The 17,878-nt window shown below is 37.7% G+C and overlaps 1 protein-coding gene across 9 annotated transcripts in view; it reads left to right on the forward strand.

Annotated features, from left to right (window-relative positions):
- The window catches only part of ERC2 (ELKS/RAB6-interacting/CAST family member 2), a 1,114,913-nt gene extending 1,109,434 nt beyond the window's left edge, over positions 1–5,479 (forward strand). For all 9 annotated transcript variants that reach the window (XM_038740432.1, XM_038740438.1, XM_038740433.1 and 6 more), the window contains one exon: positions 2,720–5,479. The gene's annotated coding sequence lies outside the window, so the exon portion shown is untranslated. The remainder of the gene's footprint in view (positions 1–2,719) is intronic.
- Positions 5,480–17,878: the final 12,399 nt, after the last annotated feature.

Genomic DNA, 17,878 nt, shown 5'->3' on the forward strand with positions numbered 1-17,878 from the left:
GGGCAAGTCACTCAACTTCTCTGAGCCTCAGTTACCTCATCTGTAAAATGGGGATTAAGACTGTGAGCACCACGTGGGGCAACCTGATCACCTTGTATTACCCCCAGCGCTTAGAACAGTGCTTTGCACATAGTAAGCACTTAAAAATGCCATTATTATTATTATGCTCTGTCTTACAATTTTCATACAATGTTTGCAAAGATTTTGAGTGCCAGAATTGTAACATGATCTACTTTTAGAGGTCCCTAGAGTATTTTTTTTCCTATTCGAGTTTCTTAATTAGAATGGTAGCACTGAGCTCTTGGAGGAATTAACAGAGTTCATTTAAGTACATATTTAATTTACATTGTTCAATGCTCTCTGGGAACAACTTGCTCAGACATTCAAAAATCCCTTGCACTTTCATTAGTCAGCATTATTGGGAAAATACTTAAAGCACCTAGTACATCTCTCAACCCACGGAAGCAAAATGGTTCCTTTTGCATGGATGTTTGCTTCTTCCAATCTCCACAGATTTCTAAGATCTAATTTCTAATTAAGGAAATCTTTAGGGACCCTGGAGGCTAGGAAGAGCATGGGCATTTCTTCATGAAATGAAAAAAAAATACAAGTCTAAGAATCCCTTCTGTCACTTAATAATCTAAATGGTCAACCTCAATTGCAGTCTCAAGTAGATTTGGTAACTAGAATTTGGGGATCCCAGTTCAGCATGTTTTACCTAGAAAGCTGTGAATTGGGCTCTTGGAACAAGACAGCAAGCCCATGGTATACACTTCTTGGAGTGTTCATCCTAGATGGTCCAGCAGTCTAAATAATCATCAGCTGATGCTGAAGATACTTATCCCCTTTACCTTACTCTATACTCTATACTCTATGTGTACTCACCTGACTGCCAGCCTGAATGGATTCTGGAGATTACCTGTAGTCCCCTATGTAACAGTGGGGCCCTGGAACAGGACAGGGGGATGCCAGAGAAGCTTGAAATGTTCCCCATATAATGTTGCTGTCATCAGGATTCCTGAATCAGGCTTGTAGGGGATGATGTAAGTTGAAAAAAAACAAACAAAACTTTCCAGGCCTAAACAGTACAACCACAATTACCATTTACCTGCTCCTAAGTGCTTGTTCTACCCCATGAAGAACTGTGGCCAAAATGATAGATTTTTCTGAAAAATGTTCTTTCAATAACAAACTCACCTGGAATAGATGTGACCTTGGATGTGAATCATGATAGTGGCCTTTGTAGAGTTAACATTGATGCTTTAGGCAATCTTTTTTTCAGTTGCTAATTTTCTTAAGTATATGGACTGGGTTTACACTGCTCTGGCCATTGGTAATCTTCTGGTTAATTTGGGACTAAGTAAATAATCTCACAGTATTATTAAGACACAAAAATATAACTTTGTGGCTCAAATGATATGAATATATTGATTAGACTAACTGAATAATTACCACCAGCTCCCCTTTATGTTGGGCTGTATAGACACAGATGTTGTGATTTGAAACATAGTTTTGAGTTGTTTCTTCATCCTCTGTAGCACACAGATTTACCCAACTCTCCTAATTTAATCTGGTAAAATTTGAGAAGGCTTTGAGGTTTCTAAATTTGAGAAAACTAAATTAATCTTTAACAAGTAAAATTGATTTTTGAAGTGAATTGATTGCTATGATAAACGTTCTGATATCTTAAGCTTGCATAAAAGCTCTCTAGAATGTTCTTGGAAAATGGTGCATATGCATGTGTATACAAATAAATGTGGATTTATGACTTGAAGGTATTACTCTCACAATTACTTGTTTTGCAGAACCAACAAAATGAGCTAATAAAGTAGTGCTCTTGCCTCAAAACTAATATGTATGAAGGAGTTCTTCTTTGGTCCCGTATGTTTCTCTTCATTTATTTATTTTGTTAATGACGTGCATCTAGCTTTATTTCTATTTATTCTGATGACACCTCTCCATATGGTTTGTTTTGTTGTCTGTCTCCCCCTTCTAGACTGTGTGCCCGTTGTCGGGTAGGGACCGTCTCTCTATGTTGCCGACTTGTACTTCCCAAGTGCTTAGTCCAGTGCTCTGCCCACAGTAAGCGCTCAATAAATAAGCTCCCTGTAAGTGCCCTGACTGAGCCCCCTCCTTCCTCGCCCCCTCTTCCCCCTCCCCATCCCCTCCGCGTTACCTCCTTCCCCTCCCCACAGCACCTGTATATATGTATATATGTTTGTACATATTTATTACTCTATTTATTTATTTTATTTGTACATATTTATTCTATTTATTTTATTTTGTTAATATGTTTTGTTTTGTTGTCTGTCTCCCCCTTCTAGACTGTGAGCCCGCTGTTGGGTAGGGACCGTCTCTATATGTTGCCAACTTGTACTTCCCAAGCACTTAGTACAGTGCTCTGCACACAGTAAGCGCTCAATAAATATGATTGATTGATTGATTGATTGATTGATTACTACTTTATATTAGCTTTCAATCTCCTGTCCACTATAGTCAGGTGCCAAATTCACATTTCATTTAAGCATCTAAAATTATATATAGCTCCAAAACCTCTATATAGCTCCAAACCCTATATCTACCAGAAGTTATATTTTTTCATTTAAAAGAAATTTACTATTCAAAATTTGCTGGCTAGGTAAACCTCGGAGCAAAGGATGGTATTTGTCCATGGCGTCCCATCTTCTATTCTGTTGAAGGATGTGTTTTATTTTTACAGTTAACAGAGGGGCTGGATAAAGAAAAAGAAGAAAAAAAAAGGCAGCAATGCAGAAATATTCTGACAATCTATTGCAGTGGATCTCACATCGCTCCCCACAACAGCCCGAAGTGGCTCACAGAAGATGAGTTCACATTTATTTTATCTGATGAAATGCTGCACAACATGATGTTTTCACCATCATTATACATCAACTGCCATGAAGTTGAATATATGGAAGGCAGAGGAGTGGAGGTTGAAACCTACAAGTCCTCCATTTTCATCTTCAGCAAGTTTTATGCATTTGGATTTTGGCAATCTGACCACCTGTGCCAAATATCATTATTTAATAAAATTTAGTTCTAAGCCTTATTGTGAAATGCTTTTTTGATAAATTAAGATTGAGTTGAATTGTAATGTGTGTGAATTTCAATTTCAAAGCAGTATCTTCATTGCCACTGATTCTGCAAATTTTAATCCAAGGTGTCATTTCTAAGGCACTAGATTACTGAAAAGGTAGAAATGAATTGGCAATTAGTGTTATCAGCACAATTTTCCTTCCCAGTTATGTGAGCAAACAAATGAATATGTGAGATTTTGCCCTCCTCTGTTTCTTTTTAGCTGCAATTAAAATAATCACATTTTGATAGTATAAACAGTAGTATCTCTGGGCAAGGTTGGAATTGAAATCAATTTTTGGAACCAATAAGGTTGTGAAAACATGGTGTGTGTGTGTGTGTGTGTGTGTGTGTGTGTGTGTGTGACAATGCATGGGGCATCTAAATTGATCATACATAATTTAATGTACAGTGTTTATATATTCATGGATGGTAAAAGCTAGAGGTCCCTACACACATATATGTGATATGTTTACATACTTGCTTATATCTGTATTTGAACCTCAGACTTTTACCTTCCAGTGTCATACGTGTTTCATATAAGAACTGGGACTCAAATATTTCACAATAGGAATTATGTGAAAACAGTATATACATTAGATTTCATGAAAATAAAGGATTATTTACTGTTATTTGGGGGTTTAAAAAACATAATCTCCAACATGGATCCAAATGAATTTTTGATGTTAAACAAATAAAATCATCCAAGGATGAAGAGCAATCAAAAGCTGTGCGTGTGCATATATATTTCTACAAATGATGTACGTGAAGTGAAGATTCAACATTTTAGCACATGCCCAGGACAAGAAATAGCATTTTGAGTTCTTTACATATGGTGATATGGTACAAGTGAGAGTTAAGTCTATTACTTCCTCTACAAAGGTATACTTACAATTTCATTCAGCTCCTGATTGAGTCTGGCAAACATGTGCAAATATTCAGCTGTTATAGTGATGCATTTTTAGTGTCAATGGAAGAAATACTTCCATGTAAACATGAGTGGGAGTGGAATAGCTGTGTTTTTAAAGGACAAACAGTGAATTTAAGCATGAGTGGCCTTAATAATTCAAGTTATTTTTCTTTGCTGCTGTGGAAAAGAATTATCAACTGATACTCCTGAAGTCTTGCACTGAATATACTCAACAGTTATTTTAAGTATAGTGAAATGTGTAGGCCTATAAGTGTAACATAAGTAACCCAAATACATTCATGTTTAAAAGTTTGTCCTTTAATGATCTAAGTCATTTTAGATCTTTGTTTCGAAGATTGTAAAGTTCTTGAGAGTTAATTTAGCACATATGACAAATGTTGCACTTGCAAAACACAGACAACAAACTGGTTTCCTAAGAAAATTTTGGTGTCCTCGTAAGGGATAATACTTTGGGTCTCTTACAATCAGGTCTTTACCTTAACTCTGCAACTGAATACTTGAAGTAGGAATTAAACTAGCAAAAATTAGGGTCAACAAACTGTATAGTTAGGAGTATTTATACCTATGTGCCAATTTTGTCATAGGTATTGTTTTAGGAGCATTTTTGCTCCGTTTATGTTGGTAAGAGTATTATTGATTAAACTTTATTAGGGCATATAATTTAGTCCCTACAAAAAGTCCAATTTTGTTGAAAATAACTTTTGTTCCACTTCATATAATAGTCTACAATGTTTGAGGAAAATCTTTTCATACCTTAAAAATAGAATCTCTGGGTTTACAACAAACACTGTGATGTTGGAAAAATACTTTATTTGAGTAATGTTCAATCGTTAAACACTCTCCAACTTCTCCCAAAGTTTATCAAAGTGAAATGATGTTTGGGCTAACATTTACAATGAACGACTCTAATTTTACGTGGAATCAGGCATGTACTTCATTCATATTCTTTCTTTAATTTCCATGTACAACATCAATTTTGTATTTAAATTTTGTGTATCTAGCATGCATGTAACTGCACATTGACCTTCATTTGAGAGTGGTTTCAATTTATTTTTTAAATAGTGTTTCTGATGAGACCTCAAATGTGTTGACATAAACTATATCTGCAGTGTTTTGTGTAGAATGATGTTTGAACGTGATGTACTGCAATAGTGGGCCTGTAATCCTATTTCCCTGAGACCTTCATTTGATAGTGCTTCTTGTAATAATTTCTTCAAGTGAGTGGCATGTGGATTGTGATTAATGATATGTGGTTAAGGACATTGATATGAAACTAAGGAATTCTCTGAAATTACCAGTGGGCATGTATTAGACAGTCATTGAAATTTAATGTCTAGTTATGTAGTTTAAAGTACAAAGTTATGTAGAATTCATAACATTGTTATGTGTATGAGAAGTACTTACTGTTGAGCAGCTTGTTTATATTCATCAAATAAACTTTTTCTTTCTTTCTGACCTGAGTATTTTTTGGCAACTCAGCCACTAGACCTCAAATTCGAACTAGAGAAAATAGTAACTTGGATACGACAGCAACTGCATTCTGGTTTCTTTATAGAGTTAGAGTTGATGCAGGGGCATATGCTTTATCTTCTGATTGTTAATACTACATAAAAGGATGAAAAGATGTGAAATGAAAAGAACCTTGTAATGTTGTTCTATGGGATGAGGTGAGAGAAACCTCATATTTGGTGCAGCCTACATAATTATATAGAAAATGATGTTTTCTTTATGTACTATACTGACCCCAAACCACGAGGTGTGAAATTCCCTGCACAGTCAGCTCCTTTTTGAGTTGCCTGCAAGTTGTTCTCTGTTCCATTATGTTCACTTTTTTCAGAAAAAGAACTTTTGTAGGACAGGAATTTCTTACCTCGTAGAACTTCCCGAAGCAGCTTGTTGCCCAGCAGGAATAACAAAATAGGTAAGTAGGCATGTATTCTAACCTGATTCTTTAAAAACTATCTATCAGTTTTAAACTCTGTTTATTCATAAATTCATCCTTTTGGTAAGAGTGGTGAGAGAATATGTAATGCTATCCAAGGATGACATATTTAAGCCCATGGAAACACAAATGTAGAATAAATTTATTACCCAGACTGAAGCCCTGGTGTGGTAGTATTTGTTCTTAATTGATACATTGCTAAATGCCTTCAAAGTGCGACTCTGTCCAGCCCTCTGCGGGGATGATAAACTCATCTTCTGTAATAAGAAATTACAGACTCTGACACATTTAGAACATTTTGCGTAGGCATCTATCTTCAGACAAAAGTGTACCTTAAACCTACCAGGCAGATGGGCTTTTTTTCCTGTTCCCAAGGATCTCTAGAGAAGGAGATTTCATCACTGCACCCCCCAGAGTCCGTTCTCACATCTCGTGCCCCACATTGTCAGTAAAATCTGCTTTGCAGCTAGCCAAATGACTACAGTGTAAATCCAATGACTGAAACCAACTCAACAACCTTAAAAATCTAAGGTTCAGTTTACTTTCCATTGCAAAAAAATATAGTAAAGCATATTTAGTTTGGCTTTTTAAGTTATATACTTCCATGAGGAGAGAGAAATAGTTAATGAAGTTTTAAACTGAATGGACAGAGGGTAGCTGGAGAGTGGGACTATATGACAACCAGTCAGTCAGTCGTATTTATTGAGTACTTACTGCATACAGAACACTGTACTAAGCACTTGGGAGAGTAGCTAGAGGAAAAGGGATGTCCTAGTAAGGCAATCATTTCAATCCCAGTACTAAACAGGGCATTTTATGCCAGCTGAGGAGACTGAGGTCAAACAACTTGCCCCCTCCTGCCTTACCTTACCACTCTCCTACAACAGCCCAGCCAGCACACTTCACTCCTCTAATGCCAACCTACTCACTGTAAATTGATCTTGTCTATCTTGCCGCTGACCTCTAGCCCATGCCCTGCCTATGGCCTGGAACACCCTCTCCCTTCATATCCGAATGACAATCACCCTCCCCACTTTCAAAGCATTATTGAGGCAAAGTTCTCCCAAGATGCCTTCCTTGACTAAGCCATCATTTCCTCTTCTCCTACTCCCTTCTGCATTGCTCTTGCACTTGGATTTGTTCCCTTTATTCCCTCAGTCCCACAGCACTTATGTACATATCCATAATTCATTTATCTATATAATGAATGTCTCCCCCTCTAGATTGTAAGCTCACTGTGGGCAGGGAACATGTCTACTGACTGTTATACTGGACTCTCCCTAGGGCATACTAGAGTACTGTGCACCCAGTAAGGGCTCAATAAGTACAATTGATTGATTGAGGTGTCTTCAAGGAAGGCTTCTATGGTGCCCAGGGTGGTATGCTCCCAACTCTGTACAGCCATTGCTTCAGAATATCCTTCCAGTATAATGATAATAATGATGGTATTTGTTAAGCGCTTACAATGTACCAAGCACTGTTCTAAGCACTGGGGTAGATACAAGGTAATCAGGTTGTACCAAGTAGGGCTCACAGTCTTAATCCCCATTTTACAGATGAGGTCATTGAGGCACAAAGAAGTTAAGTGACTTGCTCAAAGTCACACAGCTGATAAGTGGCAGGGCCAGGATTAGAGCCCACAACCAGTATGTATTAGGTTTCCCTCCCTGGAAATGGAGGAGACAGGAAGCTTCAGTCGAACCCCCAGATCAGGCAAAGTAATTTTAGGAGACTGCATGGGTGATATGTGTGATATCCAGGCTTCAGAACAGTCTTGTCAATCAGCTCAACACTGCTGCTACCTCATGAACTACTCTGATCTAGGGTTGAGTTTTCAATTGTTACTGTTCAATTCCTCCAGTCCACAGCAGAATTCAAAATCTCCGGCAGAGTTGTTCCATAATCTGTGGAATGACATGACATTATTATGTCATGATGACATAAGGTATTACATCCACCCTAGTCCACACACCAGAACAAAACCGATGAATGAATCAATCATGGTATCTGCTAAGCACTTTGCTGTGTGCAGAACACTAGGAGAGTACAGTAGAGTTAGTAGATGTGAACCCTGTCAGTTCTGATGTCAAGGTTTAAGTCGGCCTTGCAAAGCATTTTCAAAGATTTTCAATAGGCTAAAAACAGACACTGTGGGGATTCATACTCAACATAATTATGAAAATTGAATATCAATTCTTTGATTATGACAAATCCAGAAGAGAAAGATATTTGGGTTTGTAATAAGGGAATGGGGGTGGAAGGAAAGAAGAATGAATATTGAAATTTTTTAAGTAGCACCAAATAAAAATTAAGGAATATTAGAAATTATACATTCTTTGAGAGGCTCTTACATTTAGGTAATGGATTTTTAGGGTTTTACCCAATTTCTACCTCAATCTATATTTTTAATTGTAGATAAATAAAATGTTCTTTAGCTTTTCTACCACTTTCAAATGTTAAAGTCATTTAATGAATCCATCCTAATTTTGCTATGGTTGGCAAGTCAATTTAGTGTATTCATTTGATGAATTGTATCCACACTGTCATGGATAGACAGAGCAGAATATATTTGAAATATTTGGAAAATTTGGTCATTTAAAATTGTGTCTTTTTTTTAAATTCCTGGATAATTTATCTTTTTCCTGACTTTGTCAGGAATTTGGAGTTTCCTGTGGTAACTAGTACCCATGCTCAGATTATGCTCAGCTCCAAACAGGAATTAGGTATTGTTAAGATCGGGATTAGTACCAGAGCTCCCATGTCTTATGCAGACTGAACTCATTTCCCTTAACATTGCTATGTGTGCCAACTTGTAGCTACATTTAGCTATTTGTGTCATTTGTAACTTCCATAAAGTAACAACTAGCACCAAAGAAATGCCCAACATAGATGTTGTATGCAAACAAAACCTAAAATAAAACCTGAAATATTTCATATTTTTGAAATATAAACCTGATTTTCTTCTGAATAATAATCCCAAAATTATATTTTAAACTCCCCCAAACCATACCCTACTCATCTTAAAGAGAAACATTAACGTTTTAGGTCTTGTAGTAACCTTTTGGGCTTTCTGGAACTGTGAGTCCATAATACTTGCCCAGGTGAATAAATGGTCCTGTTGTACAATTAGTTATACAAAAAATAAAAAAGCAACAAAAAAAAAAAAACCCTAACAGATCTCTCACTGTTCCACTTAAGTGTTGAACCTTTTCCCTTTTGGCAAAATATTAAACAGTTACTGGAAAACTCGAAAGACTAAATTGCTGTTCATTTTCAGATTGCCAATCACTCTTTCCTTGGAAGAGTTAGTTGAGCTGTTTCTTATTCTGATCATATTTCATGTCAGAGCTTTCTTCAACCAAATTCAACAACCTGTTTCCATATCTGAAAGTTAGAGGCTGTAAATCTACCTGGCGATTGTTGCCTCTGACAAGGAAGGAAAGACTTGCATAATTACCACTTGTACTTCCAAAGAGAACATGAGCTCAAGTCAAAAACAAGGAGTTTGGCCAATAAAACATTGAAGTTTGAAAACACAGGAAAAGATCTGTCCAACTTGTATCATAACTAATGTGTTCCTGGTTAGAAAAATGGAAAAAATAGCAACATAATTTTAGGCAGCCTCATCTTAATGATGTCTCTGAAAAAGAACATTCAACCTTTCTCACTAACTCTCCACCCTGCCCCTCTCCAGAAATGCAGAAAGGTAAAAATACTACAGACACAGCCTATGAGTAGAAAGAAGGCATTGTGATAAGTAATTAATATTATTGAGCATCTTTGCCCAAGGCTAAAACTTGTATTTTTTTCATTGTTTTTTCTTATATATTTCTCTTTATTGTCCAAATGAAAATAGTTGCTTGATTTATTGTACAAATATCTGGGAAAGGAACTATTCCATGTAATGTCCAAAAGGGGAAAAAAATCAAATAAATGGCTTGCTTGCTTGTTTAACTGGACATATTCCCAGACCTCGCCTTGATGGGGCATTTAGAAACATTAAGATACTCATGATTCCATAAAATCATTCAGGGTTTTTCTTGTCAGGTGTAAACTTGTGCGACAGGCTCTAGTTGATGATGTAGCATTTACTGTAGCTGGGTTCATGGAGAATTGAAAGGATCTCCAGGAGTTCAATGAAAAAATTTTTTTCCCTTCAAAAAATGTTTTGATTCTTCCATCATTATCAGTGCTCCCTTATTTGGAGTGGGAATTTCAACAAACTTTTTAAAAGTTTTTCATCTGGCTGCCTCAGCAGGCCTGTGTAGAATATTCTTTTTTCTGGCACGGTCTTGGTTCCACACTGGGTCCTCTGGAAGGAGCTGTCCAAGTCAGCACAGGGCAGAAGAAACAAAGATTTCCAAAGTAACAAGAAACTTCAAAAGATGCAGAGCTGCCTTTGGTTTGCCTGAATAATCCTAAATCTTTACCCAAATGTCTTTTGTTTGTAAAGGTAAAAATACCATAAGCAGAAGTTTTAATAGTGTTCTTCTAAACCAAAGCAGGAACCTAACAGTAAACACAACTCTCATATACTATGAATAAAAAAAAATCATCTGGGCTCATTTATTAATCATAGATGGCCTTTTTCTTCTGATTTATATGTGTAATTTTTAATCAACAAAATACTGTGACTTTATTAAGAACCTTATCTATGCTAATTTATAATGAAGCTGGTTAGAGCTCTTGACTGCCTAGTTAATTAGAGCCCAATTAATTTTGAGGAACAGATCTAAAGGTATGGGGATTATTTCTTATAATAACTTTTTTAGTATTGCAAATTTAGTAAATGCTAGATTAATAGTGAAAATAAGACATCAAAGTATAGCAGATTGAACTGCTTCTATTCTAACTGTCAATTTTGGCTTGTCATTTTCCTTGTTTTTAAAAGTATACAGTCTGTTAAAAGAAGCAGTATTCAACTAGTTTTTTGTTGTTATTGTTGCTGCTTTCGTTTTTATGGTATTTGTTAAGTGCTTCCTATATTGTCACACACTGGTCTAAGCACTGGGGTTGACAAAAGTTAATTAGATCGGACACAGTCCCTATCCCTCATGGGGCTCACAGTCTAAGTAGGAGGAACTAGTGCTATGAAATTAATAGAAAAGTTAGTGCCTATTTGCTTAAAACATACGATGCCATGAAAAGTATGTCACAGTTTAAAAGAAGCTAGAATGAATGGGTTTTCCTATTTAGAAATCAGTTTTCTAAACTCTTCTTAATCTATATTCAAGTGGTTTGGATATACATGATTTGAAAGTTTCTTGCATACTCATACATTACCAAAAGTAGATGATTTAATATTTGTCATATACTTCTATTTACGTTCCAGGAAACAAGATGCCAAAATATTTTATTAGAGCAATTTCACAGTTATTCCATAAATGCAATGTTCACCATTAGATATACCAGGTCTAGGTGAAATGAAAACCACATTTATACCAAGCCTTCTTTTCCAAAATATATTTTGGAAAATCTGATTTCTGTTTGGGCTGTTGTTTAAAGTCCAGTTCAGAGTTATGGGCTGAAATGTTTTTTTCAAGATTAATACTATGAGCCAATTCCATACTATGAGGCTGCCACAACTCATTACTCAAGGAATGATGACTGTACTTGGTCATTCCTAAATAATGATTAACATTGTGCAGGGAGTGGAGCTTTCCAGATTTGTGTAATGCTGCTTCTCATACTTTTTCCCATAGATTTGACCCAAGGTAGCAATTCTGTAGGAAAAACCTCTCTGGGAATGTCAAATTTATCAAAGTAAACATAGAAAGCCACACCTCTTCCCACTTCCCTTTTCTCCATTCTCTCTCCACAGCCCACTTCCATTATTTCAGGTCTGATGCCACTTGGGGACTGATGCCACTGATGCCACTTCTAGACTGTGAGCCCACTGTTGGGTAGGGACCATCTCTATGTGTTGCCAACTTGTACTTCCCAAGCGCTTAGTACAGTGCTCTGCACACAGTAAGCGCTCAATAAATACGATTGATCGATTGATTGATTGGGGATGGTAGACTGTAAGTCACCATTCCCTAGGCAATAAATTCCCATATGGTTATACAGGCATACCTCAGAATAGTTTCTCGAAAAACTGGATTTATTGTGAATGGATGTATCATGGGGGTATTATTAAGTTTGATTCCAGAACTATCTCCCACATGGTAACTGGATCCAAGGTAAATACAAATTACATGGTAAATGTCTTGCCAGCCCCCTTGTCTCTTCTTTATCCCCTTCCTTTGTTCCAGGGACTCTCCAGCTCTCCATATTCCAAACTTGCCCTTACCTCCACAAATCTCTCCCCCAACCAGGGCTGCAGTATAGGTGTGCTTCACAATATAGTGGGGTGATGCCCCTTTAAAATGTGTAGTATCATGGATTTTTCCCATAGACTTAACATGTTATAAATTGGGATTCATTCCAAAGTCTTTAAAAAATAATATGAAATACCTTTACATACTATATACTGTTACATTAAGCATCCCTGAACTATTGTTTAATATTTTTAAAGTAATTCAATGAATAAAATCTTAACATTAACTGAGGAGTTATAGTATGATTATGAATCTTTGCAGGAGGCTGCAAAGGTAGAAGCTTCTTTTACAGGCTATGATGATGGTTTTTCTTCTTTAGTAAATACTTTTTCTAGCCAACCCCTTCTGAACTCCCCTTTCCATCAGATTATTTTTCAAACATTTTTATAAAATCAACTGCTTTATGAAAAATTGATGCAAGACTTCATCATCCTAAATTCTTAGCTGATGGTCAAGAGATCATAACTTTTTCATCTGTCTTTGGCATCTTCTCATGATGCACTGGATTGTCAAGGGGTCACGTAATAAATTTGTAGCTCCGAGTTGTATGTAAAAACCTTGGTGGTTGTAATCTGGGATATACCTGTATTTACCCTGGTCCTTTGGGTTTAAAGAAAATGCTAGTAATGTTGAAATTTTGATGGTACGTGCTGGTGTGGCTGATAATCCGCTCTGAATCACGTGCAATGTGAAAATCTTTCCTTGCTACAATGTTGCATTTGTTACTCCACAGGGCCTGGTACTGTTTTCATGTTGCCTTCATGGCACAACAATCTTTCTAAAAACTCCACTCCAAGACAATCACTCCAGTTCTGATTGCTGCATGTTAGGCTGACCTGCCTTCTTCTGTTGACTCCAATTGTCCACTACTGTGGCACATTATGTCAAGTTTTGCTCCATTGTGTCTTTAATGCTTCTTCTGTTCACCTTCCTATGATGGCCATACATCATTTCACCATATAACATAAACAGCCACACAATTTATATCACATGTGACATTTATCGTCATACACAACATAATGTAATGACAACATTGCACCATGTGTTTGCTTCATAAAACCTATTCTGAGCAAGAGCTGCTGATGACAGCAGCGAAGGGAAAGGGGAGAGGAGAGAAAAGGAAAGGGGAAGTTGGAGGGGGAGGATTAGAGGGGAAGAGAAGGGAGGAGAGGAAAGAACGGGGAGAAGAGAAGGAAGAGTAGAAAAGAAGGGTGGGGGGAAGGGAGGGTGAAAATAGGAGGCTATGGGCCAACTTTTATTCTGTCTCCTGCCCACAGCTTGTGGCCAGGAGGGAAGGAGAGAAGCACACATCTGTGGGCCAGTCTGTGCTTGACTCTTGCCCCTCCTCTTGCTCAGCCCATGGAACAGATTTGGAGGAAAATCTTTTCCCACTTTAATGCCAGCAGGAGAAATTGGGTGAGGAGAGGGTAGGGTGACTCAGTAAGACTTGTTTGTGTCCTATCTGCTAGTGATGGGGAGAACAGGAGAGACAGGCAAAGAGAGAGAGAGTGAATGAATGAATGAATGAATGAATGAGTGACCTTGTATCTGGTTATTTTCTTCCTCCTCCGCCTTCTCCTTACCACTGTACTTAACTTCTCCCAGATCTGGCATACATGGAGGCACATGATAAATGCTCATGGCACCCATCCCAGGTGGCTGATATCAGCATTTCCCTGGCAATTCCCTCCTTAGTGTATAGCTAACCCACAGCCTCCCTTGGTGAACATGACACCTGGATCTGGCACAGAGGCCTGCTCTGATCCCAAGTGCACATAGGATTGAGAAGTCTACTTCCCTGAGAAGCTACTTCCATGAGAAACAGTGTGGCCTAATGGAAAGAGCAAGGGCTTGGGAGTCAGAGGACCCGGGTTCTACACTCAGCTCTGCCACTTGTCTGCTGGGTGACCTTGGGCAAGTCGCTTCATTCCTCTGGGCCTCAGTTACCTCATCTGTAAAACGTGCCTCACTGAGGGGCAGGGTGAGCTCAAGCTGGTCTCTGGTTTAGTGCTCTTTCCATTAGTCCATGCTGCCTCCCTGCACTTATATCCCAATGACTGTGCTCTCAAAGCACATACGTAAGAAGACATGGAGTTGATCATAAGCCACTCAGAATCATTAAAGCACTATGGACACACAGCCTGAAGAAGATTTTCATGAGTGATACTGAGCTGAAATCATTTACTGAATTCTGTTCCCTGAGGAAAATATTGTCAAATGATGCAGGAGAAATGTGAAGTGGAAGACCAAATGAAGAAGGCTAGTGTGCCCTTTGGGAACTCAAATACTGTGTGTGATGTCAGTGTGGCATCAAAACTCACACCAATCTTAAGGTCTGTAAGGCAACTATAAAGTCATTTCAGGATCATCAACAAAGACATCATGGTACATAATCAAATCACCCATACTGGAACAAAATTGACCACATCAGATCTTTGCTGGGCAGAATATGTTAAAAGGGGGGACAATAGCAGGATACCCACCCAACTACTCTAATGGTGAGCTGAAATGGTGTCATCATAGAAAGGGTAGATAGAAGAAGCACAAAAGACATGGTAAAGCAAAACCCCAAACATTGTGGGTGAAGATGGTCAGCAGGGTGAAGATGGTCAAGAATATCAGATGGTAGATTAGCGTGGTATGTAGCAGTCAGAAATGGGTTAATTGCCATAGAGAAGAGCCTTTGGAAAGTTCCTCCAAGTTGAAGAACTGGAATCTGTGCCAGGCACTGTGGATATAGAATGCAATAGTGTAGCAAGGGACAGTCTTTACAGATACCGGATTTGGATGTGATTGTCATTCACAAAGTATTCTTATCAGATGCACAGACTGATCAATATAAAAACAGCCTTATTTTATGATTTTACACAACTGTAATACATTATCAGCAGTGAAACATTTTTATCAGTAACAAGCCCAGAAAAGGAAATCAATCACTGAAAGAGAAAACACAGCAGTAGGACTATAGGTGGGGACACTGCAATTTCACCCCAGGACTTAGCACTTCTTTTTAAAAACAAATGTTTCTCATCCTCTTGAGAACTATCAGAGAGTAGTGAAAGCAATGTAAGAAATTGCTGTTCATTTACTGATCTATCTTCTATCACACTATAACACATCCATGCTCTCTCCATTTTTTCTCCATGCCGATCTCTTTTTGGTCACCTTAGTCTTCCTTTCACTATTATCTGAGGTCCAAAGCTGCATATGCCAAGCATGATTATCTGATTACCAGAAATCAGTCACCCAATACTTTGCTGGATGACTGCCTGAAGGCTTTGCTGGGGAAGTGGCTGGACAAAAAAACATTTAACCTAAAATAACCCCAAATTAACTCACTCTACCTTCCTCTTTTACCCTAGGTATAAGCTTAAGCATAGAGAAATTCATTTCCATGTGGAATTCTTCTTATAGTGTGATCTCCATCAGGAGCTGATTCCCAAAGCATACAGCATACAGTCCCATTCATACATTCAATTGTATTTATTGAGCACTTACTGTGGGCAGAGCAAAAGCTAAAACTGACCAATTTCCTTTCCATGCTCTCCCTCAAGAGATTGGCCCTGCACACAGAATGAGTGGGGTTTTCCTACTATTGGCAGACAAGCAGGCCTTCCCCAGACTGTCCCAAGGCGCTCCTGGGAAGTATAGGCAAAACCAGCTACTTTGCCCCCAAAGACATTGTAGTTTTGAGCTTCTGCTCCTTCCCCACTAGTCTTCTGCCATACCTGTTTGAAAGCATAGTTAAAGCACTGTTTGGGGACTTTGGGATATCTAACAACTTATCACTTAGTTGACGCTTCTTAACCTTTCTCTTCCTAAAACACATAGTTTATCTGTCACTTTTTCATCCCTGACCATTTTAAATTTTCATTTAATTTTATTTTTTCCAAGAGCATGGCCTCTTTAAGACCCAGGGCTTAATAATAATAATGATGATGATGATGATGATGGTATTTGTTAAGTGTTTCCTATGTGCAAAGCACTGTTCTAAGCACTGGGGGGTACAAGTTGAACAGGTTGTCCCACGTGGGACTCACAGTCTTAATCCCCATTTTACAGATGAGGTAACTGAAGCACAGAGAAGTTAAGTGACTTGCCCAAAGTCACACAGCTGACAAGTGGTGGAGCCGGGATTAGAACCCATGACCTCTGACTCCCAAGCCCGTGCTCTTTTCACTGAGCCACACTGGCTTATGAGCATTGTTTCATTTTTCAAGTATGTGAGCCCCACAAGATTTCATCATGCCTGACTATATAAGCCTATATCATTTGTTTTTGCAAGTTAATATTGACATTTGTGGCAGAGAATACATGCTTAGAAAACAGGCTCCTAGCACGTTGCTGGATGCAAAGCAGAAAATGGAGCAGGTTTTTTTCTACATGTTTTCATATTATATATGCAATATGAAAGAGTGAGAGAATGTTTATATATAACAGATAATCTCTATTATGACATCTTCATGTCTGAAAATGAAGGGCATATGATGGATCGAATTTCATGAATGAAAAAGGGAATGGATTACTCATGAATGGTGAAGGAGATAAGCCATCATTGCCGAATGTCCTAGAATGAGTGAGTTTAATCCTTTACCAGTGGTGAACATTAATCCCAAAGTTTAGTAATGCAGAATGTATTTTTTGAATTAAAAACAAAAAACATTAAAAACTGATTTAAAACAGTAAACTGGATAAAAACATCTGGGTACAGAAATATGACACAATGGCAGAGAAAACATATTTCAATAGGCACTGATGCTGTAACCAGACCGCCAAACCTAGGAATGTAATTCAAGGCAGCTCTATAGGATACAGAGCATGCATATACAGCTGGGATTGGTTAGTCACATTATTTGACTAGTTCAGCTACAGAACCTGCCTACAGAATGGCCCTGCATTGCTACTTGTTGGCAAATATGAACACTTGCAGAGCTTTTAACCTATTGAAATTCAAATGTAGGTACAAGATGCATAATTGTGTTGTTTTGAAGGTGCATTACTAAGGCCACAGTATTTGTCATTGCTTGGATGAATTCAGTGGTATTTCTGTGGAAAGGGAATAATTACTTTGAGATCAAGTTGAAACAATTTATTTTAAACATTTTAATTTTACTTTATTTTAAGACAAGCAGAGCAGGATTTTGTTTGTTGCATTGTTTGTCAAGGTTACTGTCGCATCGGCTTTTGGATGTTACTGAATTTGCACCTGCTTCAAGTTTTTTTAACAGCCACAGAGTATGAACTTGTTCAATCAGACAGTGGAAAAGTGGCAGAAACCTTTATTTGAGATCAGTAAACTTCATTTGTTGAGACAAATTTGAGAAGACACTGCAGAGTTATTTACACTGTTCAGTATTAATTTTAATATTGCTACTAGCAAATTATGGAGTGCTTTGAAATAACACTGCTGTTTTTGAAAATTCCATGTGGTTCATGTCAGTGAACTATGATAGAAATAGTGGTTGAATAAGGGAAAAAATATTGCACTGAAAAAATTCCAAATCAGATTTTATAAACTTTGAAATAGCATCAACAAATTTTTTTGCAGCCCTCTCATCTTGACTTTTTGCTACCAATTAAATTTTGTGT

Source organism: Tachyglossus aculeatus, chromosome X1, assembly GCF_015852505.1.
Source record: "Tachyglossus aculeatus isolate mTacAcu1 chromosome X1, mTacAcu1.pri, whole genome shotgun sequence".
NCBI classification, from domain to species: Eukaryota; Metazoa; Chordata; class Mammalia; order Monotremata; family Tachyglossidae; genus Tachyglossus; species Tachyglossus aculeatus.